Raw genomic sequence first — 27942 nt, 5'->3', positions numbered from 1 at the left:
TTTTCTCAAAAAAATCCTAGGCCTAATAATAGATATTATTTTTCCCACTTTGTTGAGGTAACCCTTCTAAATTTTGGTTTTGAAATTTCTATAAAAGAATATATTATCTCTTCATTTCAACATCTAATAAAAATACAAGAAATCTCATACACATGCAATTTATCCATGCTTAATCTCTCAAGGTGCATTCAAGGAGTTTTGAAGGAAGAAAGAAATACAAACTTTATTGAAGCATTCAATTTATTCATCATACATCTTACATTCTTTCTCCTAGATATAGCTTCATTATTTGCATGGGATTGTGGTCACCAAAGAGTAGATCTAGTTTTATTCAAGCACTCATGATTGAGTCATATTTCAAGAACATTAATACATGAAATTTTATCTGACATAATTTTCTTTCAGCTTTGTGTTGATTCAAGCATATTATATTAACATACATGATCACAAATTATATATATCTACATCAATTTTTTAATGATATTATTCATTTTTATTCTTACTTCTACAACTTGATAACATTTCTTTATTTATCTCCATTTCAATTTAAGGTTGGTTCCTCAACTGGAGCTTGACCAAGGTAAGTCCCTCTCTACTAGCCAAATATTCACTCACTATTATGTACAGATGCAAATTAAAACTATGACTTCAAATACATATCCGACAACTATTTTTGAGGCACTTTCTAGATACATTTTTTTATTTTAAGTTTTGACATTCATGAGTTGTAGATGAGGTTGTTGCTAGCCTTATCATCTCAATGAGAGTTTAGCTATAGATCCAATAGTCTAGAGTGCTTATAGAAGGATTTTGGCATTAGTTGTTTTGTCTAGGTCAATATTGTGGTCATCTCTGACCTTGGGTCAAGGTTTAGGTTATCATTGATCTACATTGTCCTTATATGGTGCAAAACTAGACAAATCTAGTTTAGACTTTTTAGTTTTTAGGGATCAAGATCAAGTCATTTTGGGCTTTTGATCAATAGAAAATCAACCATTTGACCTTCTTTCTTATTTGATCTCAATGGTGCACACATTTATATCTATGCATCTTACATTTATTTTCCTAGGTCATCATAGTTAGCACATACTTGACATCAACATAAAGAGATCCTCTAACTTGCAAGGTTGAGGTCTTGTGCTTGTTCCCTTCTTCTTTAGTGGTTCTTGATGAATCTACTTTTTGGGCTAGAATTCCTCCTATTAATCCATAATGTAATGGTGGAGTACCTACCATCTCGCCTATAATAGAAATAATAATTGAAATTAACTTAAAATACTAAAAATTAAATTAATGATATAACTAGCTAAAATTATTAAAAATCATTTTTTTTTAAATTTTCTATTTCTTATATATTTTCAAAACATTTTTATGATAAATATCTAATTTAAAATTAAAAAATAATTTTAAAATAGAAAAAATAACTAAAATAATGAAAATATATATTTCATAATTATAAAAAATAAAAAGGTATCAACAAATGCCATAAAAGGAATGTCAAGGTATCTTGCCTCCTTAGACAACCCCTCCCTTAAAAGAAACAATTTTTTTGAAGAATTAAATGGAGGCTCATTAATTCCTAGACCAAAAGTGTTAAATAGTCAAAGTTGCTTCTTTTTTTCCCCAAGCTTAATTCTTCCCTAAGTGTGTGATGTTTAAGGGTGCTTGAAGGTTTGGCTGGAATATATAGGCTGTTGATGATATTAAATGATCAAATTAATAATTAGATATGTATTTTGAAATTAAATTAAATTATTAAATTAAGATTTTCATACATTATATTCTGTGAAATACATTCTTCAAGTAGATCATTGAAGTTTAAATTTAGAAGCTAGACAATAGAGTGCAACTTTAATATTGGTTTCATTGTAAAAAAAAATTCAAAAAGATCTTAATGTTGCAAAATATCAAGTATACATTGGATATTATTTAAGGGAGGTTAGAAATTGTATATTCTCATTTCAAATATTTTTATAAAGTCTTATTTTAGTGTGCAAAACTAATCTTATTTGCTCATTAAATTTAAACCTCATTTACTAACAAAGATGTATACTTTAACTTTTTTTAAACATTTTTATGATTAAGATTACAAAATAATCTATTAATCTAGATACTTTTGATCTAGGAATTAAACTTAGTGTGTAATATTTAAGTCCAACAATATCATCAATAGACACCATTCGGCAATTCAACGCTAACAGGGAGGATTTTGTATTCGAAGATTTAAAAGCATTTGTAATTAGAATATTCAGTTATTGAAAGATTTTAATAGAACTCCTAAATATAAAGTTATAAGAAGGTTCTTAGACACGAAGAATTTCATGTAATTTTTGAACGAAGGATTTAAGAACAATTATAAATAGAAAGATTTACATGCATTTTTAAAATGAAAGATTTAGAAAAAAAATCTAAAGAGAGTGCATCGAGAAGATTTGTAGATGGTTTTTGAGTGAAAGATTTACAGGGAATTTTGAGATTATTTTGGTTACATTATTGAGATTATTTTGGATACATTATCAATTAAATTTTTTTATTGAACACTGAATTTTCTGCTCGTTTGTCACAACATTACACAAATTATTCTTCTTGGCCACGCATAAAATTCAATGCTAAATAAAAGTCAAAATGAACCATTTGAAGCATAAGCTTTTTGTGCATTTAAATTTGACTAGTTTATCTTGAATTGAGTTTAGGAGTTGAAAACCCGTAGAAAGCTTACCAGTGGAGGTTGAATAGGGCTTTCGAATTGTTCAGGTATTCTTTCATCTTCCATTTTTCTCCTAATATTTTCTTATGGTTATGAAGGTTTCCTATTTTCTCATGTTTTTCTTTGTATGATAAATAAGAGGTTCTACTTGGAATTCATAGAGACAAGGTCAAAGAAAATTATTTTGCATTTACTATTTAAAACATGAAATATTAGAAAATGGTATTTGGAGGAAAATATTTTATGTAGTAAAAATAATATTTAACATTTGTTTTTGAAGTATTAGATAGCAATCAAAAGAGCTATCTAACTTATGCCATCTTTAAATTTCAAAAAACATAATATATCCATAGCATAATTGATTATACTAGTAGCTTCTAAACAAAACACTACTGTTAATCATCATAAACATAAAAACTAAACCCCTAGGGGGTACCAAGTCCAATGTATTGAGCATAAAAAATTCAGAGAAAAAACACTAGAACCAAGGCTAGCTGCCCTCTTCCTGCACTTGCCTGTCCTCCTTCTTGTCCTTAGGAACATCCTTGTCTACATCCTTCCCCTCCACCTTGACCGGTTTATCTAAGGTGGTCTTTAGCCAATCGTCCACTAGGAACCCACATAGCACATCTCTTCTTCAAGGCCATGGTTAGAATTCATGGCCTACCTCTAACAATAGTTTCAGATAGGGAAGTCAAATTTCAAGGACATTTTTGGAGGACTCTTTTCAAGAAACTTAGAACAAACTTGACCTATAGTTCTGCCTATCACAAAAAAACTAATGGGAAGGTTGAAGTGGTAAATAGGTCACTAGAAAACCTCTTGAGATTCCTTAATAAACAACATTCACAAAGTGGGGATATGATTTTTCCTCAAAAAAAAAATTCTTTTTATGATACTATGAACGAATCAACTAGCAAACCACCTTTTCAAACTATCTATGGCCTTCACCCTAAAGGTCTCTTGGATTTGATAAATTTACCATAAAATTTCAAAGCCACTGAACAAGGAGAGGAACTAGCAGAGCTAATCACCAAAATGAAAAACAAAGTAAAGGAAAATTTTAAAAAATCCACTATGAAGTATAAAGAACACATAGATAAGATAAGGAGAGAAATTCATTTCAAAATTGGAGACAAGGTATGGGCATTCATGAAAAAAAAGAGACTACCCAAGGATAGATATAAAAAAGCTACATATGAAGATGGTTGGGCCATGCAACATCCTCAATCAAATGGGTGAGAATGGCTATGAAATATATCTTCCCCCTACATTGTCGATTTCTCCAATATTCAGTATTTTTGATCTCACCCCATACAAAAGTATGTTAGGATAAACAAGTGAAAAGGTTCTTAATTCATTGTAAGTTTAAGTCCTTTAATCAAGAACACTTCTAACAAGTGAAGATCTAAAAATCTTGTAAGCCTTTAACAAGGCATATCTTTCATAGGCTAGATCATAGTGTATTATCAAACATTGTAACCTTCATTGGATACATTTTACAACTATAGTAGTGAAGATTTGTGGGTATCATCCTCACCTTAGTTTGACCTTCTCACTAGAGGGTTTCTGGGTAGCCAAATATCTTGTGAGACATATGTTTGTTGAATGTCATTTGCTTTCATGCTATGGATTAATATGTTTAGCTAGTTATTTTAGTTTACATACAAATTGTGAGATGGATGTGTGATGAAATATTTTATGGTTAAAGTTTTGAAGGACTGATTCACCCTCTCCCCACCCCCGTAACCTCAAAGTTTACTTTACCTACTATATTTCCAAAAATTGGTTATAGAGCCCAGTTCTTTGGAAAGGAAATCTTTGCATCTTTGAGGAAACATCTTGAAGATAGAAGTCTATAAGTTGGAAAAGACTATTGAAAATCAAAATATTGAAATCCAAATTTCCAAAAATTAGCTGAATGAAGTAAGAGATTATTTGAAGAACTCATTAAAAAGAAGGAAAGAGATAGCTATTGAAGAGAATGACATTCATTACCAAGAGATTGGCTCTAGTGAATTGTTTGTAGATGGAAACTCAGGTGAATTTGATGTAGTAGTTGTAGACCTAATGGAAAAGAAATGTGTCCTAACTAAAGAGGTCAAAAATCTTAAGATGGAACAAGAAGTCCAATTAGTATTGCTATGTAAGGTGACCGAGTAGAAAAATAAAGTTGAAGAAGACAAAGTCATGATTGAAGATGACAAAAGGATACTAACCAACAAACTAGAAGAGAAGACGTCAGAGGTGAATAAGATTGATCACATGCAACTAGAAACAATGAATCAAATGATAATTTCCAATCATGAATTGAATGGAAATGATATTAAGATCACAATACTAAAGTTGTAGAATGAACAACTAAGAAATGATTTGAAAAGAGAAAAAGAATTTGCTAGGAGTTTCAACAAACCTTGTGAAGAGATCAAGTAGTTTGAGAAATTGATGAGATATCCTAAATCTAACAATGATACTACTGGATTGGGTTACACCAGAACTAAAGAAGGAGAATCATCTAAAAATGGTGAACAAAGAAGCAACAAAGGTAAGAACTAAAAACCTACTTGTCATGATTATGGAAAGATAGGACATCCAACAAATGTTTATAGGAGCAATGATGCAAATTAGAACCTTGAGAAGAAATTCATGGGTAACTATCATAAGTGAAACAATCAAGGACATCAAGCACATGAATGCAAGACCAAGACATCAAGCACACAAAGATTTGAAGTTTATTGCAACAACTATAAGAAATGTGGACATAGATCATATGAGTGTAGATCCAAGTCTAACTGATCATCAAACAAGCAAGCCAAGGTAAACCATAATGACAGATCCTACAATTGGGGTTACAATACAAGGTATAGTTGTCACTATTGTTAAGAGTATGAACATGTTACTAAAAAATGCATTAGAACACATTTCAAAAGTGATTACAATAGATGGTTGAGTCAAACTATACGTTTTAGTTGTTTGAAGACTGGTCACATAATCATAAACTGTCCAAGCAGTGAATTCAATAAAGGAAAAGGAAAGGTTGACATTGAAGAAGTCAAAGTGCAGATGACCAAGACATGGAAGAAAAAGAAAGATTGTAGTACATCAAGTTTAGATGGGATCACTTCATCCAATAGATCAGGTGATCACACTACCCCCAACTAGGCAATCAAGAGGTATGTGTAGGACTAATATTTCAAAGTTCAATTATACATCAGTTCCAAGGATTCAATTATGAAAAGTTCATATATGCATGAAGTAAGATGAAATGTATTGGTTAGAACTTAGAAAATTTCATTGTTGTTTTCGAGTGAAAGTTTAGTTATTGCCAAGTTATCAAAAGTGATATTGTTGGGTGAGCTCACCATGGTTTTTGAGCATGAAAGAAATCACATGGAAGTTGATTGAGTCAATGTTTCTATTGGAGCCGAGCTTACAACTATGTAAGTACTAAGAATTTATTGTGAAGTTTAAATGGGTATATGGTCAATTTTTGACTCATTTGTAATCATTAAAGATTGCAGAGAGAATGAAGAGCATAAGGAGAATTGGAGAAATCAATTCAAGCATTTTCATATTGAATTCAATTGCTACTCACTACCAAACATTAGATTTCTCAAGGTATTCATTGTGTGTCAAGCTACACTATTTGAATTTATGAAAACCCTAAATAGTTTTTATGGTGTCTAGCTCTTCTAATCATATGGTTAGTGAAGGAAAGAAAACTTTAAATGTTTAATCAATTCTTAATGAGATTAAAAAACCACATTTTCAGGCAATTTCGGACATTGCATATAAAGGAGACATGTCTAGTGTGTTATCTATGATACTACCACAAGTTTTAATGATACAATATGTAAGGTGTTGCTACACTTGTAAGGTATGAAGTATAGGAGCCATAGAAATCAAACACTTGTATGGAAAATTGTGTGAAATTGGAATGCTACAAGAGGAAAACAAAATTTTGGAGAGAAAAGGGTTAACTCATGCCCTAGATTTTCCTAACATTTTCAAGACAAAGTGGATAAAGATAGTTTCAAATTAAAATACATGACAAATTTGTATGGTTAGAAGGAAGCCCTATCAAGATCACAAAGAGAATTCTTTTCAGAGTATTAGGGTATTCTACCCTAGACAAAACAAAGACTATGAGGAGTGATGCAAAAGAGGCAATTGAAAAGAATACAGGGGCAGTATAGAATAAGAGAGGGATGACCATAGACACAATCACTAATCCCATAATTAAATTTTTATTAAGGGTCATTGCACATAAATTCTTTCAATCTAGCAGATTGAATAGTGTACCATGTATAGTTGTGGATTTAGGCTATAAGATAGTAAAGAAGGACCATTCTTATGATCTTCCCAAGTTACTACTCTAGTAGTTATCAGAAAACATGGGAGCCATAAGAAAGGCAAAAAGTGCACAATGCAAATTTGGTTATACTTGTTTGCATATTTTCCTATGTTAAAAACACTTTTCCCTCATTTAGGAAAGTTTCTTGGAAGACCAACAAGTCTATTGTAGTTTAGATTGGAGAATACATAAAGAAACTTGGAGATAACTTTGAGACTATAATGATAAGTTATTTTGAAGACTTTAAGAAGTCAATGAAATAAAGATAGAGGATACCAGTATCACTAGTAGAGAAACATTTCAATGATGTTTGTTCTCTAGTTGATGTTGATTTCACTTAAGTTCAAGATATTATTCCAAGCATGAGATGGCTTAGGCCATTGCCTTATAAAATTAATGTGGATGAGGCATCTACAACCATTAGTGCTTTACTGGAAAAGGAAATAGATAAGAGTGCTACTACATTTGGAAATTATGATATAGCCAAGTCTAAAATCACAATGGACTTAAAGACAAATTCTATGATGAGGAAGAAGAACAATATTGTGAAAAATCTCAAGGAACAATTTGATGAAGTGGTATAAGGAGATGAAGAAGAAGAGGATAAGGAAGATAAATTTATAAGGGAAGGACATGAGGAAGGCACTATAAAATAATTAGATATAGAGGCTACAACTGAGGAAGAGTAACAAGAAGATTAGAATGTACCAGAGATAGATATGCCAAGTGTTAGTCCACCTCATTTGGATAAAGAGGATCAACAAATAGAAACAATAAAGATCAAGGATGTCTCTGACAAATCTACTCTAAACATCAATCCCTTAATAGAGGAGGATATGAAGAAGATATTTATTGATAACACCACCAAGGCAAAACTATGCAGTCATCTATATTGGTGATTGTGGATGAGATTGAGAATGTAGAATTGGCATCTACAAGGGAGAAAACTCAAGAATTATCTAATGTCCCTCCTCAATCTACATAAGTGTAATATACCATGCCTATGGTAGTATATCAAAGGAGGGACATAATCTCCTCACATGTAGGCACATTGGTGCAAAATGTTTTTGTACATGCAGTTTAAATAGATGAGAAAGATGGGACACCAATCCAAATAGGTCAAGAAGCCAGTACTACACCTACAACACAAGCACTAGGTGATACATAGATCATAGAAAAGGAGAAGGATAGGATTGAAGATTTAGTCTTAACTACAGAACTAGAGGAAGTAATAGTAATTTAGACACTAGTTACCCTACTAGATACTACTAATCCTATTCCTAGTCAAGCACTTCATAGGCCAACTATAGAAGCTACACCCTTGTATTCATCAAGGCCTAGTCCTAAAACATCTAAGGTTGATGAGGTCACATATTATGGTGATATCAACTTAAATAAGGTGATTGAATTGCCAAAGTTTGATCTTACATCAATCACCATAGAGAAAATGAGCATATTGTAGGATGCTTTATCTAGAAAGAAGCACCAATAACTACTCAAAAGGGAGCATAGGCATAAACAAGCACTTCATAACATCAAGGACATATTTCTTGATACATTCATCCTACTTTCATCTGATGAAGCCAAGCCAATCATTGAGGAGTTGAAAAATATTATGGAGAAGATCAATGATGAAGACCTAGACACAAATATCAAATTGTTAGAATGGTTTGAGAAGATGTTTCATACCAAGGCAACTAAAAAGATATAAAGTTCTATTGCACTTAGTCAAGTTGAGTTAGCAGCCAAAATTGATGGTGTGTAGAAAGTATTGGAGAATATTTTCTCTCTCTACACCAAGTTATGTTATGTACCCCTGTTCACACAAGAAGTGTAGAGACACATGGAAAATGTGGAGGGAGATTTGAATACTACATGTAAAATAATAAAACAATCTTCTGCTCAAAGTTAGTCTCATTTTAGACAATTGTTGTCAGCACAAGGTTAGTTAGCATCTTTGCAAGCACAAGATTCCAACATTAGGGCTACACTAATCAACATGTAGTCCATGTTGACCACTCATATGTAGGTGTTACATAAGGAACTAGCCTTTGTAGAAACATTGATGAATAAATATCCCCATCATTCTACTCATGAAGGCCTCGTTAACCTTGCTGCAAAGTTAGGTATTCCAATAAAATCTTTAGGAGTAGCATGTGAAAATTGGAATGCAACACTAAAGCTCATAATAAAGTTCCATAAATCATTCTTAGAAAAACACACTATTCATGTACCACCCATCACATAAGTGTCAAAAGAAGGGAGAATGAGATGAAAGAGGAGAATGCATAAGTTTTGGGGGGGCCAAACAAAGGGGGAGTTAGTATAGAAATAGATCCAGCACAATAGTATTGCAGATTTACTTAGTAGGAGTATTCAGTCATATTTAGAAAAGCACAATCAACTCAGGGGGAGTTATAAAATTTTTGAGGTATGATTGATAAGTCACAAGTTTTGCAAAATTTTGAAGGTTTGAAATTTTGTATGTAAACCAAGTACTAAATGGAGATTATCTAAGTTAAGCTCGTAAGTTAAGGATATTCATGCATAACCAAGTGGTTTTGCCACTCATGTCAAAGGGGGAGATTGTTAATCTTAGATTGGTTTTTACATATGAGTTATAATACACTTAAGTCATTTACAAGATAGAACTTAGTTCATGCCAAACAAGTAATGTATGTCAAGCATAAGTTGTCAAATAGTATATGCTTAGCGAGATATACAGTATGTATTAAGTAACTAGTAAGTGTTGAGTCACTCAAGTGTTGAGCATATAGTTAATGTTGAGTGATATAATGGATGACAAGTCATTTGAGGTTGAGTTACAATAATGAAGATACAATGGATGCTACAAATACGAGACTTCAAGTGCTGAGTAAAATAATTTTGGTCATAGCTATTTGTAATGGCACAAAATTCTATGTAAACCATTTGTTAGCCAACTTAATAATTTTTTATGTGATTCTAAATGATAAGAAAAAATCTATATTAAGGATCCCTATGTTGTACATACAACCAATTAGTAAAAGGGGTGGATTAAGTGACAAAATGGGTGAATCACAATTGTTGATTCATACCTAACCCTAAGTCACCTAGTTTTTCTGAAGGAAGGAAAGCCCTAAACATTGTATTTGTGGAGAGAGATGTTTGCATGTACAAATAGATCATTCATGGTGGCTAAGGAATTGTGAATTGAGATACATTGCAGAACCAATTAAAGGAAAACATAAGAGATAAGTTAGAGGATAGAAGTGATACATTTGACGAAAATGGAATTAAGACAACAACATAGTTATTGAACCTTCTCATTCACCCAGCTCAAACTTAAAGCATAATTTGGTGAGCCTGACTATTGGCTTCAAGCCCCTCTTTAATCTAACTTATCATATCTTTGTTCAACACCAGTTGAGTTCCAAATTTTTGCATATCTTCTACTTCGGCCACTACTCCCAACTAAGTCTTCTAACTTAGTGTATCTGCTACGACATTATGTCTATCAGGATTGTAGACCAACTTGAAATAAAACTTTGCCATGAACTCCTACCATTGAGCTTGCTTCAATGTCAGCTTGGCTTGGGTTTTGAAGTATGTAGAACTCACATGATTGGTCTTGATGATAAAAGGCACACCAAATAAGTAATGATGCCATATTTTGAGACAATGATAAATGGTTGTCATTTCCTTCTCATGTGTATGGTAATTCATGTCACAATCAATCAATTTCCTTGACTCATATGCCACTAGATGACCATTTTACATCAAGACTCCACTGACTGCAAAATTTGATGCATTTGTCTACACTTCGAATGGTTCACCATACTTCAATAATGATAGAACTGGCTCACAAGTCAATTTCTCTTTGAGTAGTTCAAATGACTCTTACTACTTCTAGCCCCAATTCCATCCTCTATCTTTCTTAAGAAAATTTGTGATAGGTGTTGCAAGCCTAGAATACCCTTGTACAAAATGCCTATAGTAATTGGCCAATCCCAAGAATTGTTGCACCTAATGGACATTCTTTAAAGGTTCCCAATCCAAAATGGCTTGTAGTAACTTATTTAATTCCAATTGAATCTTACCATGTCCAAAAACATGGCCCAAGAAATTACTTCCTGCTATGCAAAAAAACACTTCACTTTCGTGGTGAACAACTAGTTGTCTCTTAGAATTGAGAACACCTTTGATAAGTGCTCTTGGTGCTCTTGCAATGATCTACTATACACTAATATGTCAACTAGGTAAACTACCACACAATTATCTAGCAAGTGTCTATAGATATCATTCATAAGAGTGCTAAAAGTGGTAGGGACATTAGTCAGCCCAAATGTCAACCATAAACTCAAAGCTCCCATACCTAGTAGTTATTGTCATATTCTCTTCATCACCATTAGCGATTCGGATTTTATAGTAGTCTTGGTAGAGATCAAGCTTAGTAAAGTACCTCACCTCAAGAAAACAATCAAAGATGTCTATGATCAATGGAAAAGGATATTTATTCTTAATAGTCAACTTATTTAGAGCTTGATAGTCAACACACAATCTTAGCAATCCGTCCTTCTTCTAAAATAGCACCAATGCTGCATAAGGAAAATGTGATGGCCTAAGGTACCCAGTCTTCACAAGATCACTTAATTGTCTCTTCAACTCAACCATTTCTAGGCTGGAGAGATGGTAAGGAGCCCGAGTTAGTGGCCTATCATCTATCATGAGCTCAATTACATGGTCAACATGCTTTCAAGGTGGAAGTCCTACGCGTAGGGAATTAGGAATCACATTGGAAAACTAGGTAATAACATCCCTGATGGCTTTGTGATTAGTTGGATTGAAAGTTTCACCTATGTCCCAACTACCAATGATAGCAACCAAGAACAACTCCCTCTCTTGCTTCCTTGCTACCTTCCTTAACCCAAGTGTTCTTACCCTCTTACTTGTATCATATACTAAAATTTTTGACACCATACAAGATTGAGCTGAATCCAAAACCATAATGCATCCTAGGTGAGGAGTAATCACAAAAATGGCTCAGTGTAAGATCTCTTGACCCAAAATCAAATCATATTCCTACATCTTTATGGCTACAAGATTAACCAAACCTTGGAAAGAACCAACTTGCATAATAAAAATTTTAGCATCACCCTCAATCTACCTAGCTAGACTACTAATAGCTTTCAAACAAGTATCAGATGGGTTGATTTGCAAACCCAAACTTATTGCCCTATTTATTGCCATATAATTGTGAGATGTACCTAAGTCAATCATGGTGAGAACTTTAAAAAATATTTATAGAATGTCTCCACATAACATAGGTCATGTTGTTCATGCTTGGTCAGCTAGCTATCAAGAGCTTCTTTAAGTGTATTCATAAAATGCAAGACACCCATGTCAGGTACCTTCTCCTCAAGAACTGTTGCTACTCTTACTCGCTCTAGAAACTCATGTGCCCAATGATCAAGTTTGTTGCAAATAAAGAAAGCCTTCCCATTTCCATCTTTTCTCTTAGTAGCCAGGGCTTGCTTCTTTGACTACTGTTTTGATCCTCTTCTCATTGCAGACTTCTATTTTGGCTTAACATTGTTCTTCTTGTAAGGCAATCCATTTCACTGATCTCACCAAGATCTAAAGTTATTTCTTTGACCATGATTTTCCCATGCACTACCAAAACCCTTGGCTACATCTCCTTTGTAGTCGAGAAGTTGATCTACTATTGTGATAGCATCTGCTAAGGTTTCTACCCTTTGTTAGTGTAACTTGTCTGCTGCCCAAGTTTCAAGGTTTCGCGTAAACAAGTAAAACTTTTTCAAATTGTTAAGCTTTCTACATTTGAGGTCAAGAACCTAAAATGACTTCACATACTCAAAAACCTTACCTATGTTCTTTAGCTCATTAAACCTAGCTCAAATTACCTAATCACTATTCCTAGGTCAAAACTATTCTTGAAGAGCAACCTTCAAACCTTGCCAATTATTGATCTTTTGAGTTGGTCTTTCTGCTCACATGGTTCTAAGATGGGTCCTCCACCAAATTTTGGTACTACCAGTAAAATATACTATGACTTGATTTAGCTAAACATCATCCACCATATCTATGGTACTAGACAAGAACTCATACACATTCCAAAGGAAATCATCAACCATTTTATCATCTTGATCACCTTGGTGACACTTCTGTTGCTTTGTAACATTGAACTATGCAAAGAATAGCCTTCCTTCAAGAATCGTAACTCTTGTTTGAAACCTTTCATGGTGTCCTCAATTTCTTTAGCCTTTTCGATTAGCTCAAGTTGGGAAGTCTCAATAATGTTGAGATGTTCCTCAAATTTTGTGGCCTCCAAGGTTTTAAGATGTGACTAGGTTACACTTGAGCTCCATCATGATGAGTGGTATCTCCATTTTATATTTTTTTATGGAACCAAGATGCCACTTTTCTTGGCCCTCAAAACTAGGTCAATTCACCAAAAAAATGAACAGTTATAACAAGAATGCATTCAAGAATCAGGATTATGACAATAAAATAGTTTAGGTCAACATAAATTCATCATTTATAAAAGATATCAATCACTTACAATATGTCATCCATCATGTCATGTTAGATTCTACTGATAATGCTTGTAGTCAAGTTACAGCCCCAAAAGACATCATGCCAAATTCACTGATTGAATCATGTAATCCTATCTATCCAATGTCACCTTAATAAAAAAAATCAACAAACTTCAAATCAAACTATCCTAGTAAGCTAAAATTAAAACTCTATTTCTCAACACAACTCCCTTTCTCTCCTTTTGTCAAAATGGACTAGGTGTCCAGATTAAGTAGGAAGATCTAAAGTATCTTAGAAGATCTCAGAGATCCATCTTGTTGGCTAAAAAACTAGCAAGTAGAATATTAGTAATCTATGGCTACTTACTTTCACCAATGACAACCTTGCTTGATCACCAATCCTACCACACAAGTAGGGAAACTAAGAGTGTTTCCTCCAAATGATATCAAACCATTCGATCTCAATCTATTTTTTGAGATCTATTCACAAACCTCAGCAACCCATCAAATTTCCTTCAATCCAAGTGTGCTTTCTTATGGAGCATTTCACCTTCAAATAAATACACTTCAATCTCAAGCTCAATAGAGGAGTGTGATAGCTAAATCATCTCTGTGCATCTATTTTTCATCCAGGAAACCCAATTTCAAATATTTGAACTCAGCTTATTCTCCCCCACTTAAACTAGGCAACATCCTAATGTCGATGCATTCTTATTCCAAAGACTATAGGGAAGATCAAGTGTCCAATTTTACTCATGCCAAGCAGAATTTCTCCCTATGAGAAATTACACAACTTTCTTCTCATTGTGCCATAGAACTTCCAGTTTTTCCCATATCAGATCTCCTTCTCTTGCATCCTCCCAGATCACCAAGAATTCCCTTACCACTTTCTTGCCAATACCACGCACCCTTGTACCCATAATTTCCTTCACTCAAGAAGTGGGGTTATCCAGCACATTTTTTGGCCCATGCATAGGAATTTTTTGAGCAAGATCATAAAGGTCAACTTTATGGAGCCTTAGCTAAGAAATGTGAAATATTGGATGACCTTTAAATGTAGAGGTAGATTAAGTTTGTATACCCACTTTGGCGACCACCTCAAATGGCCTGTCCTAATGACACACCAAAGATGAGATGATACTAAAAGGAGCTTTAAATTGATCTAGGCTCATTCTCAATAATACTTTATTGCTAATCTTGAACTCAAGTTCATGCCTTCTATGATCCACAAATTTCTTCATCCAATCACTAATAACCATGAGGTGATACCTTGTTGAATCAACTTGATTGTTCCACCTTCTAACCACATCCATTATTGTAGCATCACTAGCCTAATAAACACTTAACAAAGTATGCAGTGTTAGAGGTTACTAACCAATTTCCAACTCAAAACTGAGTACTAGCTTGAACAACTTTTTTGCATATTATATCTGAACCAGGCAATCTCCAACAACACTAGCCAATTCTTTTAATCAAAATTCACAAAATGTGTCAAGTAGTCCTCTAGCAATGCATTAACCCTTTTAGTATACCCATCCATTTGAGGATGGTAACTCATGCTCATTAGCAACCAAGTTCCAAATAATTTGAACAGTTGAGTCCAAAACTTAGAAGTGAACCTAGGGTCCCTATCATTGATCATGCTAATAGGTACAACCCACAACTTCCCCACATTACTGAAATATAGTTGAGACACTACCTCAATAGTACACAAGTACATACATGTAATGGATGTTCCATACTTTGTGAATCAATCTACTATCAAGATGATGCTCTCAAACCCATCAACAAGAGGTAACTAGGTTATAAATTTGATGGAAATACTCACTCAAGGTCGAATAGGAATAGGCAACAGTTGCAGAAAACCACTAGGTAATAAAGAACCAGCTTATCTTGTTGGTAAACAAGACATATCCTTAAATACTACGCAATATCATTCCTCATTTTTGGGAAAAAGAACCTGTGTTCTAGGAGAGTAAGTGTTCTATACTACCCTAGATGCCCTCTCTAGGAAGAATCATGACACTCCTACAATAGGTCCTTCCTCAACTCCTTCCATTTAGGAATGTATACTCTACCTTCTCCAAAGTATAAGATGTTATCAAAATAATTGAACCTTCTCATTTGCCTAGCTCAAACTTGGAGCATAATTTGGTGAGCCTAATTATCCTCTTCAAGCCCCTCTTTAATCTAACCTATCATATCTTTGTTCAACTCTAGTCGACTTCCAAACTACTGCATATCTTCTACTTTGGCCACTACTCCTAGAGCATCTACTACAACATTGTGTCAGTTGAGATTGTAGACCAATTCAAAATCAAACTCTACCATGAACTCCTCCCATCAAGCTTGCTTTGGTGTTAGCTTGGCTTGGGTTTTGAAGTATGTAGAACTCACATTATTAGTCTTGATGATAAAAAGAACACCAAGTAAGTAATGACACCATGTTTTGAGACAATGAATAATGGCCCCCATTTCCTTCTCATGTGTAGGGTAATTCCTCTCATGGTCATTCAATTTCCTTGACTCATATGCCACTAGATGACTATTTTGCATCAGGACTCCACTTATTGTAAAATTCGATTCATTAAGACTTTAATAATGATAGAATTGGCTCACAAGTCAATTTCTCTTTGAGTAGTTCAAACAACTCTTGATGCTTCTAGCCCTAATTCCATCCTCTATCTTTCTTTAAAAAATCTATGATAGGTGTCATAAGCCTAGAATACCCTTGTACAAAATGCCTATAGTAATTGGCTCCCAATCCAAAATGGCTTGTAGTTTATCTAATTCTGGTTGAATCTTACCATGTCCAACAACATTACCCAAGAAATTTAGTTAGTTCTATGAAAAACAACACTTCTCTTTCTTGGAAAACAACTGGTTGTCTCTCATAATTGAGAACACCTCTAACAAGTGCTCTTGGTGCTCTTGCAATGATCTACTATACACTAATATGTCATTTAGGTAAACTACCACACAACAATCTAGCAAGTTTCTAAAGATATCATTCATAAGAGTGTTAAAATGCAAGGGGTGTTAGTTAGCCCAAATGACATAATCAAAAACTCAAAGCTCCCAAACCTAGTAGTTATCTCCATTTTCTCTTCATCACCAGGAGCGATTCAAAGTTGATAGTAGCCTTGGTGGAGATCAAGCTTAGTGAAGTACCTTGCCTCACTGTAATCAATGACAAAGGATATTTATTATTGATAGTCAATTTATTCAAAGCTCAATAGTCAACACATAATCTTAGCAAGCCATCCTTCTTCTTCTAAAATAGCACCTATGTTGCATAAGGAGAATGTGATGGCCTGAGGTACCTAGCCCCCACAAGCTCACTTAACAATCTCTTCAACTCAGCTATTTTTGGGTTGGAGAGATGGTAATGAGCTTGAGCTAATGGCCTAGCATCTATCACAAGCTCAATTACATGGTTGACATGCCTTTGAGGTGGAAGTCCTATTGGTAGGGAATTATGAATCACATCGAAGAACTTGGTAATATCATCCTTGATGGCTTTGAGATCAATTGGATCAAAGGTTTCACCTTCAACCCACCCGCCAACAATAGTAGCTAAGAATAACTCCCCTACTTGCTTCCTTGCTAACTTCTTTAACCCAAGTGCACTTACACTCTTACTCATATCATATGCTAAAATTGTTGACACCATACAAGGTCGAGAAAAATCCAAAAACATAATGGATCCTAGGTAAGGAGTGATCACAGCATTGGCTCGGCATATGAACTCTTGACCCAAAATAAGATCACATTCATGCTATGGATGAATATGTTTAACTAGCTATCTCAATTTATATACAAATTGTGAAATGGATGTGTGGTGAATGATTTTATGGTTAAAGTTTTGAAGGATTGATTCAAACACCCCCTACTTCTCAAAGTTTACTTTCTTCTAGTTGTATTTCAAGTAGAATTTAGTGAAATGGAAAGGCATCCTCAACATTGATGCAACTTGGATGACAGAGGATCAAATAAAACATGGCACCTCTATTGAATAGTTAACCTCAAATGGGAACTCGAGTTTAAAAATCTAGGGAGTATGGTGTAGGAGCACCTTCATAAATCTGAGTGTTTCTATGAACTTGTTGGACTTCATGTATGCCCTTGTAACTATTAGGATAGGTTAGGAATAAATGTTATTCATTTGGACCCAATTGTAAGACCTAATTCTATGATTGGCACATTATAAGCCCTTGGTCAACTATTGGTCAAAGGATTCAAATAATATTAGTTTTTAGAATACTTCCTTATTTTCATTTTCTTAACATTTTTAGATTGATGTTGGATCATTTAGGTTAGCTTTGATCATTATTTAATCAATTCTTACAAAAGTTAACACATTTCTTTCAAAGTTGCTAAAAAGTTGTCAAGCAACTTTTAACAAAAAGAAGAAAAAATCATATTTTCACTCCCCAACAACCAAATTTGGTTTGACAAGTTTTTATGACCATTTAGGTCAGCTTTGATCATTATTTAATCAATTCTTACAAAAGTTAACACATTTCTTGCAAAGTTGCTAAAAAGTTGTCAAGCAACTTTTAACAAAAAGAAGAAAAAATCATATTTTCACTCCCCAACAACAAAATTTGTTTGACAAGTTGTTATGACCATCGAGGATGCCTACATAAGCCCTTTCAAATATTTTTTAGGACATAATGCATACTTTTTATTTTGAATCAATAAAAATAACACTATTTTCCTGCAAATTCAATGTTGTAATAGATTGTATATACACGTACAGATAGGTTGGAAGCATTGAGTCATGTTTTTGGATTTTTGGATGATTTAACTTTAAAATTCATTTGGTTTTAATTATTAAATCATTTTTGAACTCCATATATCTATGTTTTTGCAAATATTGTCATAGTTTAATTCTAAACTTAGGGTTTCATACAAAATTAGTCATATCTTAGGATTTCACCATCGGAATCTAATGGCCTCTGGTGAAATCCAAGTATTGAACCTATATTTTAAGATGCTTTTGGTTTTAGAAAATAAAACTTAGGAGGCAGGATGAAATTTGATGTGCTAGGCATGCAAGTCCCATGTTCATGCCCTTAGAATTGAACAACTCCCATAACTCACTCTAGAGAATTATTAGGACTTGGGATTTAGTTTATGACCTGGACTTGTATGCCCCCTCATGATCTAATTGTTAAATTGGAGTTTTGGAAAAGATAAAGTATACTTCCTTTGTTATTGGAGGCCAAATAAGGCTAATTACCTAGGAGAGAAAGTAAGTAAAACCTAATTTATTTATGTCCTCAAGTCCTAATGGTTGGGTATGTTTAGTGAACCCCAAAAGGGTATGAAAATGCATGTGTAGTGTATGGGGTTATGTTGATTTTTCTCAACTCAAGTTTTTCTTACAATATTTAAGGGCTATAAACCTAGAGGATGAATTGTGAATTATGCAACTATTGGAATAAAGTTAAATAGTATGGATCTATAATGTTGATTTTCTGGAATAGATTGTGTAGAGATTTTTCATCAACGTTTCGAATCACACTACGTGATCCATCACAGTATGGATCTATCCATCATCCCACTCTGCTTAGGACCTTAATAGACTAGATTCCCATCCTACAGTCACCCCTGGTCCTAGTTTATGTTTTAGGGGTCTTCTGAAAAAAGTTATCATTTTTCCTTGTAAGCAACTATTGATTAGTTGTCTAGGAGAACTCGAAGCATCCTAGTGATTAGGATTACCTTGTTCACTTGGGTTGTGATAACCTTAAACTAGTCTTTTCCAACACTTGTGATATGTGTTTAAGGCATCTTGGCTTGTCGAGGACACCTTTTATTCAGCACTTTAGTGAAGAGCATCTTGAGGGCTACTCTTGTCCTTGAAGACTTATATGTTTGGCTCCATCGCTTGCTCCATTGCATCAAAATTTCAATGAAATCAATGTACCTATTGAAGATCAATTGGATAAGAATACTATTCTAAATGATAAAGTTAGATTAGTGAAAAAAGAACATGAAATTCCATTAGTAAGGATATATGGAGTAACCAAGCAAAATAAGAAAGATGAAAAAGATAAAGTTGTAGTAGAGGAAGATAAAAAACAAATTGTTACTAGACTTGAAGAAAGGTCGTCTGATGTACAAAATATTACAGACACTTAGCTAGACATGATGATCAATTGATACTTGCAAATCAAGAACTATAAAGAAAAGACATGGAGATAGAAAATTTGAGATCATAAAGTGACCGACATAAGATTTGAGATGAAACTTGTGGAAAGGATGAATAATCCTAGTGAAGCAATAAGATCTTTTGAAGAACTGATGAGATCACCTAGGTCATCTAGTAGCACCTATAGATTAGGGCATAGAAAGCACCATTTACTATTTACTATTTACATTTTACTTAAGTTTACTTAGGTTAATGTATTATTTTATTATATTGCATTATTTTATTATTTATTTTGTGAGACACTTAGGAGTTTGTGTACTTTTATGAGTTGTCATGTTGACAATATAGAAGTATGCAACTCTAATTCAGTACATGGTGTCTACAACACTGGAGTTTGCATCATTCACTAAGTTTTCATGTAGAAAACATAGTTATTCACACTTTCTTTTTAGCACATGTTTTCTACAACATATATTTTCATGTTATTCCCTTGTAGGCTTATCGCCTCATCATCACACTTACTTTGGTGCTTAATGGAGGATAACCCATATCTAATGGACATGTGCATGGTTGTATAACTTATCAAGTAGCTGATTCTTAGGCATTCTAGATGCATCTTAGAGGACTTTATATACAAGAAATTCTAGTGTACTTTCATTACATTAAATGAATATATCATCATTCTAATCATACTCTTTCTGGTCTACAGTTGTGCTTGTGTTTGAGTTCTTTGTTCTTGGGTGAATTTTTCCCTTAGAAAAATTCTTACATGGTATCAAATCTTCAGGAATCTCTCTTCACATAGTCATTCGAGACTATTGTTGCTTCAACACCTCGACCCAAATTTGAAGTACCACAAAAATTGGGAGTGTCTAGAGCTAGAATGAACCTCACCATTGCATTTGAAACATTTATTCGGTGCAAATTGGCTATAAATATGACTAACCTAGGCCAAAGTCGATCATGAGGTAAAAAAAATTTGCAAATTGGCACCCAGAGGCCCCAATTTTCAACTCAAGTATGGTCATTTTGCAGATCTAAGTAATTATTTTTTTGATTTGTAATTTATTTGTCTATCTTCTTTTTTGGATATATTTTTTGAATTTTTTTAGGCCAGGCAGCCCTATAGAGAAAATTCTTTTGTAGAACTAGGCAATCATGCCCTGGCCCTAAAATTTGAATATTCATTTGGCTAATCATATTCTAATCTGCAAGCATCATAGTATATTCCTATGAGTATAGAATAGACTGGTAGCATATTCTGGCTTTATAAATTTTGGCACCACATGTATAACCGATGGCCCAGCAAAATTTCGGTGAAGGAACCTCCTACTAGTGACGTCTTTTCCTTGCTCTCCGCGGGCTATTCTTTAAAAACCTTTCAAAGGTTTCCCACATTATCAATGTGGGATTAAACATTGTGCCCACCACTATTTTTCAACAAATCTGGCATCGCAATTTCCAAACTTGGCAATGGTTTCTTTTTTCGATCCATTTTTTAACGATTCTGGCAATGCCAACAATTCTAGCATCACCATCAAACTTCTGATGTAAAAGGTTCTCTCATGATGTAAGAGATTCCTTCTACAGTAATCTAATAACTATTCCCACCAACACATAGAAATTCTAGTAGTGCCTTTAATAGTTTTGGCATCATGATAAAGTTTTTGGTGCCCTATTTTTCAAACCTTCCATGTTGGACCCAGCCACCTACCATGCAGACAATATAGTAGGCCCATCATGCCATGTGGACAATTTGCCACATCATAGCCCTTGGTAGCAAGTTGTCCACCACATAGGAGCCCTGTCAAATTTTTCCACACATTGACATGTAATACTGCCACACCCATGTCACATGCCACATGTATTGTTTCGTATAGTATAATACGCCTTGTCAGCTACCACATCACCCTAGGGAAATATTTTTTGCTAACCTCATCCAAACACGAGGTTAAATTTGATGGCCGCTAACTATCATTTTTAGGCATTTTATAGCTATTGTGATGGTCTTTTGACCATCAAATTTAAGCATGAAATTTTCTTTCCAGACCCCTCTCTAGATTGATTTTTGATTTGGCAACTTGAATTTGTGAGACCATAACTGGTCATTCGAACTCCAAATCAGGTGTGGTTTTTTATATTTTGGGTAGAATTTCTTGAACTTTTCAATGGTGGTGTTAATTTCTAGTTTTGGTAAAAGGATTATTCAAAAATTGCATTTTTCAGTGACTATACTTGTTTAATCCTACATTTTGCAACTTCAAACACTCTATACGGGCTCATCTAGACACTTTTTAAGGTTTCATTTTTTTTGAAAGTGTATTATTTTTTGTCTACTTTCTAGATCTATAGTCAGATTCTAGGGTTGTGTGGACAAAAATCTCACTTTTAGAACTAGGACTTTTCTACATTATATTGCTTTGATTACTTTTTAGAATTATTATACATCTGAGCTATAGTACTTAGTGATAGATTTGAGACTCAAAAGGTAGTTGTAAAAAGAAAAATTAAAAGTCCACTTTGTACATATTGAAAAGTGGCCTACTGTACACACACTACATGTAAAGTGCAACATCTTTTTTTTTTTTGTGGGGGGTAGGGGTTTCTTTTGATTGAGTGAAAAGGGAGGTTGTGTTTTGTGTCTCTCTTTTGTGCTCTTTTCATTTCTACATCATGGGTTCACCTAAATGTCCACTTCTAACTTCACACAATTATTCTACATGGAAAGATATTGTATGGAGTAGATTAATGGTAAAAGGTCTAAATCTATATGTTGATGGTACAATTTGAAAACCCACTAATGCTAAAGAACTCGTTGATTAGAAAATTATAGACGGTTGGGCTTTAGGAATTATCAAGAGTTGTGTACATAGAGATCTCTTCTTCCACATTGCCAATTTCACAGAATCCAAACCTACTTAGGACAAACTTGAATCATTTTATGGTAAGGTGGACGAGGAAAGGGGATTTTAGATTGCGAACGATCTACTTCTCTTGGATCCAAAGAACTTTGACACAATTTAGGATTACATCAACAAAGCCAATGAGTATAGGGCACTACTTAAAGATTATGGAAATCCCATGAAGGATGACACGTTGATTCATCACATCCTGAAAAGGCTACCTATTGTAATACCCCAAAATTGGCTCATTGCCCTGATACCAATTCTGGTCTATTTCTGACTAATCCTAAAGTCCTATTCTAATAGGCAATTCTCATTCTACTATTCGCTACTTGACTTAATTTCCAGATGCAGAAAACCCTAATTTGCATTCATCATATTTCTTATTTAATTCCTATAGTATATACTCATATTAGTCACATTAAACCTACTTGATTTAATTATAATTTAATTTAAAGTATTTATACTTTATTAAATTAAATTATTTCTTAAGGCTAATGTACTATGGAATTAAATTTATTTAATTTAATAAATACACCTATCTTGATTGATTAAATGTAATTATTTAATTAAATGAGAAAGGTATTTATAATTAATTAAACAAAATTATTTAATTAAATGGAGTACTTACTTCTAATTAATTAAACAAAGCTATTTAATTAAATAGGAAGCCATTCTTAATTAATTAAGTGAAGTTATTTAATTAAATAAGAAAAGTGTCTCTAATTAATTAAAAGATGATTTAATTAAATAGAAAAATTAATTATGAGAGCATATCTCATTTTATTAAATTAAATATCTCAATAAAATCTCTCTTCAGTTCAAAAAGAAAAATTTCCAGTTCACTATTGATCAAAAATGAGTTAAACCAGTTAACTTCTTTTTCTACTCAAATTGAATCAATTAACTCCTTTTTCTACTCAAATTAAATCTTTTAACTCCCTTTAATTTGGAAATCTCCTTTATGACTGAACTTCACCTTTAATCCTGACCATTGATTGAAATCGATCTCAACCATTGATGGATTCTAGGAAAGTCTATTTAAGAGACCCTCATCTCTTCATTTTGAGAGGATGAATTTGGAGATTTTGCATCAAATTGTTGCTAGAATTCATACTCACATTTGCTCATATTTTTACATACATCTTGCATTCTTAGTTTAAATTCATCTAGCTTAATAATGCATACATTTTTAGTTTAATGTCTTTTATTTCTTAAATTAATTGTTTGTACTTCATCTAGATTACTTGTACATTCATATAGCTTAAATTGCATTCAAATCCTTCGTTCTTACAGGGTCTGGTTGCTTAAACACCTCGAATCTAAGGATATCTAACAAGCAATTCCCTTTAGATAGAAGGCAACAGGTCACTTTGCAGGCTAATTTTCAGATGAACAATCCAATGTTCATTCTAGAATGAATCCACATATAATGACCATGTTGAAGTGTGTGTGTTAGCAGAGGCCACATATTCATGCATACATTTCTGGCACCCACCGTGGGGCCTGAAAATCAATTTTTCTGGCCTCTTTCTATATTTTTTTAATCATTTTTTTGTTCTCTATCCATATTGTTTTGTACAGATTCAAAAATCTTCATGCGAGACTATTCATTTTTGCACAACGATCCAGAATCTTCACGTGAAGATTCTTTCTGCATCGCGCGAGAAAGTTCTTGGGCGCTTGAAACTTCATGCGGAACCTATTTCTTCGTGCAAGCCTAATTTGATTTTGCACGACCCGTAAAACTTCTTCGCGTGAACTGTCAGGAATTTCGCGTGAAACTCTGCTAACAGAGGCAAATTTTTGCATTGATTTTCATGTTTTCTAGTTTTTCTACCGACTGTTCACAGTTTCTAGTGTTTCTATGTTTTCTAATTTTTTTTGGAATAGCATAATAGCGATTTGTAGGACAATTGGAAAAGCATGATAAATTTGCCAAAAATAGGTAAAACATTTACTAAGCGCATTGCGAAGATTACCAGGTAATTCTCTTTGACTGATAACACTTCATTTGGAGCTAAAACAAACATCTCTTGTGTCAAGCTTGTGTGTGTTTCCTTCTATGTTCTCATTTTACAACACATGCTTAATATTGATACTAGGTTGTGATCTCTATTAGTTTCATCTAGCAGGCTTAGTTATTAGTGATAGATCTAATTAGCTATCTTGAGTTATTGGGCTCTCTAATCTGTCGGCCTCTCATTCCACCCTATGGTTGCAAGATTAGCACCACATTAAAGGGGAGGGGTCTATAGGACAGAAGCGTTAAAGGCTCCACTAGGCAACCCTTTTGTGCTTTCTAGAACTCACTAGTTTCTAAATTTTGGACTCGTGTTAGCTTGTGTGAGGGGTTAAATGTTCCACATCTTTGGACTCACCTCACATCAGTTAAAGCGTTAAGTGTACCACCTTGTGCTCTTTGATTACTTTTGGATATATTTTCTTTTAGGAATTAACATATGTGCACATATAGTAATTAAGCGCCCATGAACACTATTCATGGATCTTGAGGGAGTTGGTTCCTAGTGAAACTAATCTTTAAGACGAATTCCTTGTAGGTGGAGAGGATACTTCAAGCATCTCGCAGATAGATGAATCTTCAAGTTGTTGATTAAGGCATCCTTTCTCTGGAGAGGTTGATAGATCATTGGGAGATGATATCATAGATCTTTAAAAGGTAATCTTAGTTTAGCGTGTCAAATTAATTGGTTTTCTTTGATTGGGCTAAAGGTGAAAAGGTGTCAACACCTTTAATCTGGAAGCTAAGTCTCCTTGTGGTATACTATTGTGAGTCAGACACCTTTAGAGAGGGTTAATCATAGCAGACAATCCCTATACAGGGAAAAATGTGATGACGAAACTTCGAGTGGTAAAAGCCATTTTCGCCATGGTAGTGACAACTGCTATATAAATTTCCTTGTGGAAGAAATCTCCATGGGTGTGGTTCATTGTGGGTTGTCAAATCTCCCTAGCAGCTCTTGAAGATTAAGTTCTTGGACTGTGTCAAAACGTTGATGCGCCAGGATTGGAGGTCACCCCTGTGAGTCATAAAAGTTGCAGAGTCAAACCATTACTAAAAACCTTAGAGAGGCCAACTTTTATTTTCTAGGGATGTATGCGTGATTGTAAAACTCTTTGAAAATGTACACAAATAGCTCTCTTAGGGATTAGCACAAACTAAGTCACTTGATTGTTCATGCACAAGGTTTCTTTCGCCCTTGCTCATTGTTTTTAGACGTGCTTGAAATCACTTGCTTGCTGTTCTACATGCCTGTTTATCTACCTGGTTATTAGAACGATCAAATTTTTTTTCAAAATCAGTCGCTATTGTGAAACTATTCTGCCCTTTCATGCGAAATCATTTGGGTCTTGTGCAAAATCATCTGGCACTCGTGCAAAGTCATTTTGTCCTCGCACGAAATTAAATTGTTGTTGTGCATCTTCACGCGATCCTGTGAACATTTTTGCGTGAAATTAAACCACTGTTACTAACCTTCACGTGAGACAAAAACTTCTTCGCACGACCTATAAAAATTCTTCGTGCAACCCATAAAAGTTTTTCACGTGAGAATTTTTATCAGCATTACCAATTTGGGTCTATTCTAGCTATCTGTGGCATGCACGCTATCCTTTTTTGAATCCGTTTATCACTCTCTGTTTGCAAAATAGTCCTGAAACAGTGGCACTTTGACTAGCTAAAGACTTGTGTCTTATACCTTGACTAGTCTCGTCTCATAAGTATTTCTTTTGGTCTTTGTCTTAATGCTTGTCCTACTTTGTGTCATAGTGGTCATAATCTTTGGCTGTTCTAGCCTTTAAATTAGACCATTTGTGCCTTAGTGAACAAAATTCTTGCTATTATCTTGTCCTTTTTGAGACTCAGTCTTAGTGTAGTCCTTGTCTAGGTTCTAGCTTCTTGTCCTTTCCTATGACTGTCACAACCAAAAGCAACAATGTGTTTTATCCTGATAACATTAGACATGGTCATGCTAGGGGTCATAATCGCGGCAGAGGTAGCTTACCTTTCGCTACACAATCTATATCTAGTTTGGCTAGTGAGGCATCTTCACAGTCTTCCTCACCTACAACGTCATCTCAAGTTCAATGAACATTTTCCAATTTGCAACAAATTAGGAATCCTTTTTACCAAGAGGATAATGAGACAAGTAGAGGTCTTGTATTCCCAAACACAATGTATGATCCTTTCTCCACGGACCCTTTTGAAACACAACATACGAAAATTGAACAAGTTCCTATAATGACTAATCATGAACCTAAATGGGGTAGTCATAGTCGATATCAAGAACAACCTAGGGATGACAAGGAGAAAGATAAAGAATATGAAATTGATGAGGAACAGGAAGAGGTGGAAATCCTTCCTGAACACATAGCAAAATGTCGAAGAGACAAAAACTTTCAGAAGGTCATGGGAATCCTACTCAACGAAGAGAAAGAAAAGTACTTTCTCAAACTTGCCCAAGAGGGAGCTAAACTACCCACACATTTTGATGTGGAAACTATTATCACACGTGAAGAAGAAACGGAGACTGCTAAACTCCTAAAACAATTGAAAATTATGCAAGACCAGTTGGCTCAGATGATGCATGAGAAGGAGAAACCTAAAAAGATGTACACATTGGACCCTCTTTGTTCATTTCCATTTGAAAAAAGTATAAACATGTCGCCTTTCCCACAAGGCGTAGAACTACCCAAATATGACAAGTGCTTTGGTATTACTGATCCCCAAGATCACTTGTAGGAATTTGGTGCTTTGTCTATGGAGTTTATACACAATCAAACGTACCTCATGTGTTTATTCCCTAGAATCCTAGGTGGTCAGGCTTTGGAGTAGTTCTCACATTTACCTCCTAGTATCAAGATGTTTGATGAAATTGCTAATTCATTTTTTCAGCAATATTCTCATAACATTCAACATCCTGTAAATATTTGAGATCCATGCAACCTTAAACAGAAGGTTGGTGAGCCTTTTCTCACTTTCCTCCAACAGTGGAGACAACTATACACTAAGTATTCCCATAAAATCTTAGAAACAGAGAAGCTCGACATTTTCACTAATAACCTCTTACCTGATTTTGGGTATAGAGTCCAACTACAAGGTCCATGTACCTTTGAAGACATGATTACACAAGCTATCTGTATCAAAGAATTTATGGTCAAGAAAGGAGAGCTCACTCTTCAGAGAGACACAAAACAAGGTTCCACTTCCAACAAGGATAAAACCAAACATGTCAACAAGAACCGAGAAATTGTACATGATG

This window comes from Cupressus sempervirens, chromosome 11, assembly GCF_028749045.1.
Source record: "Cupressus sempervirens isolate cs-2001-9-10 chromosome 11, ASM2874904v1, whole genome shotgun sequence".
Taxonomy (NCBI): domain Eukaryota; kingdom Viridiplantae; phylum Streptophyta; class Pinopsida; order Cupressales; family Cupressaceae; genus Cupressus; species Cupressus sempervirens.
The sequence above is the reverse complement of the archived record's forward strand: the minus strand, read 5'-3'. Positions refer to the sequence as shown.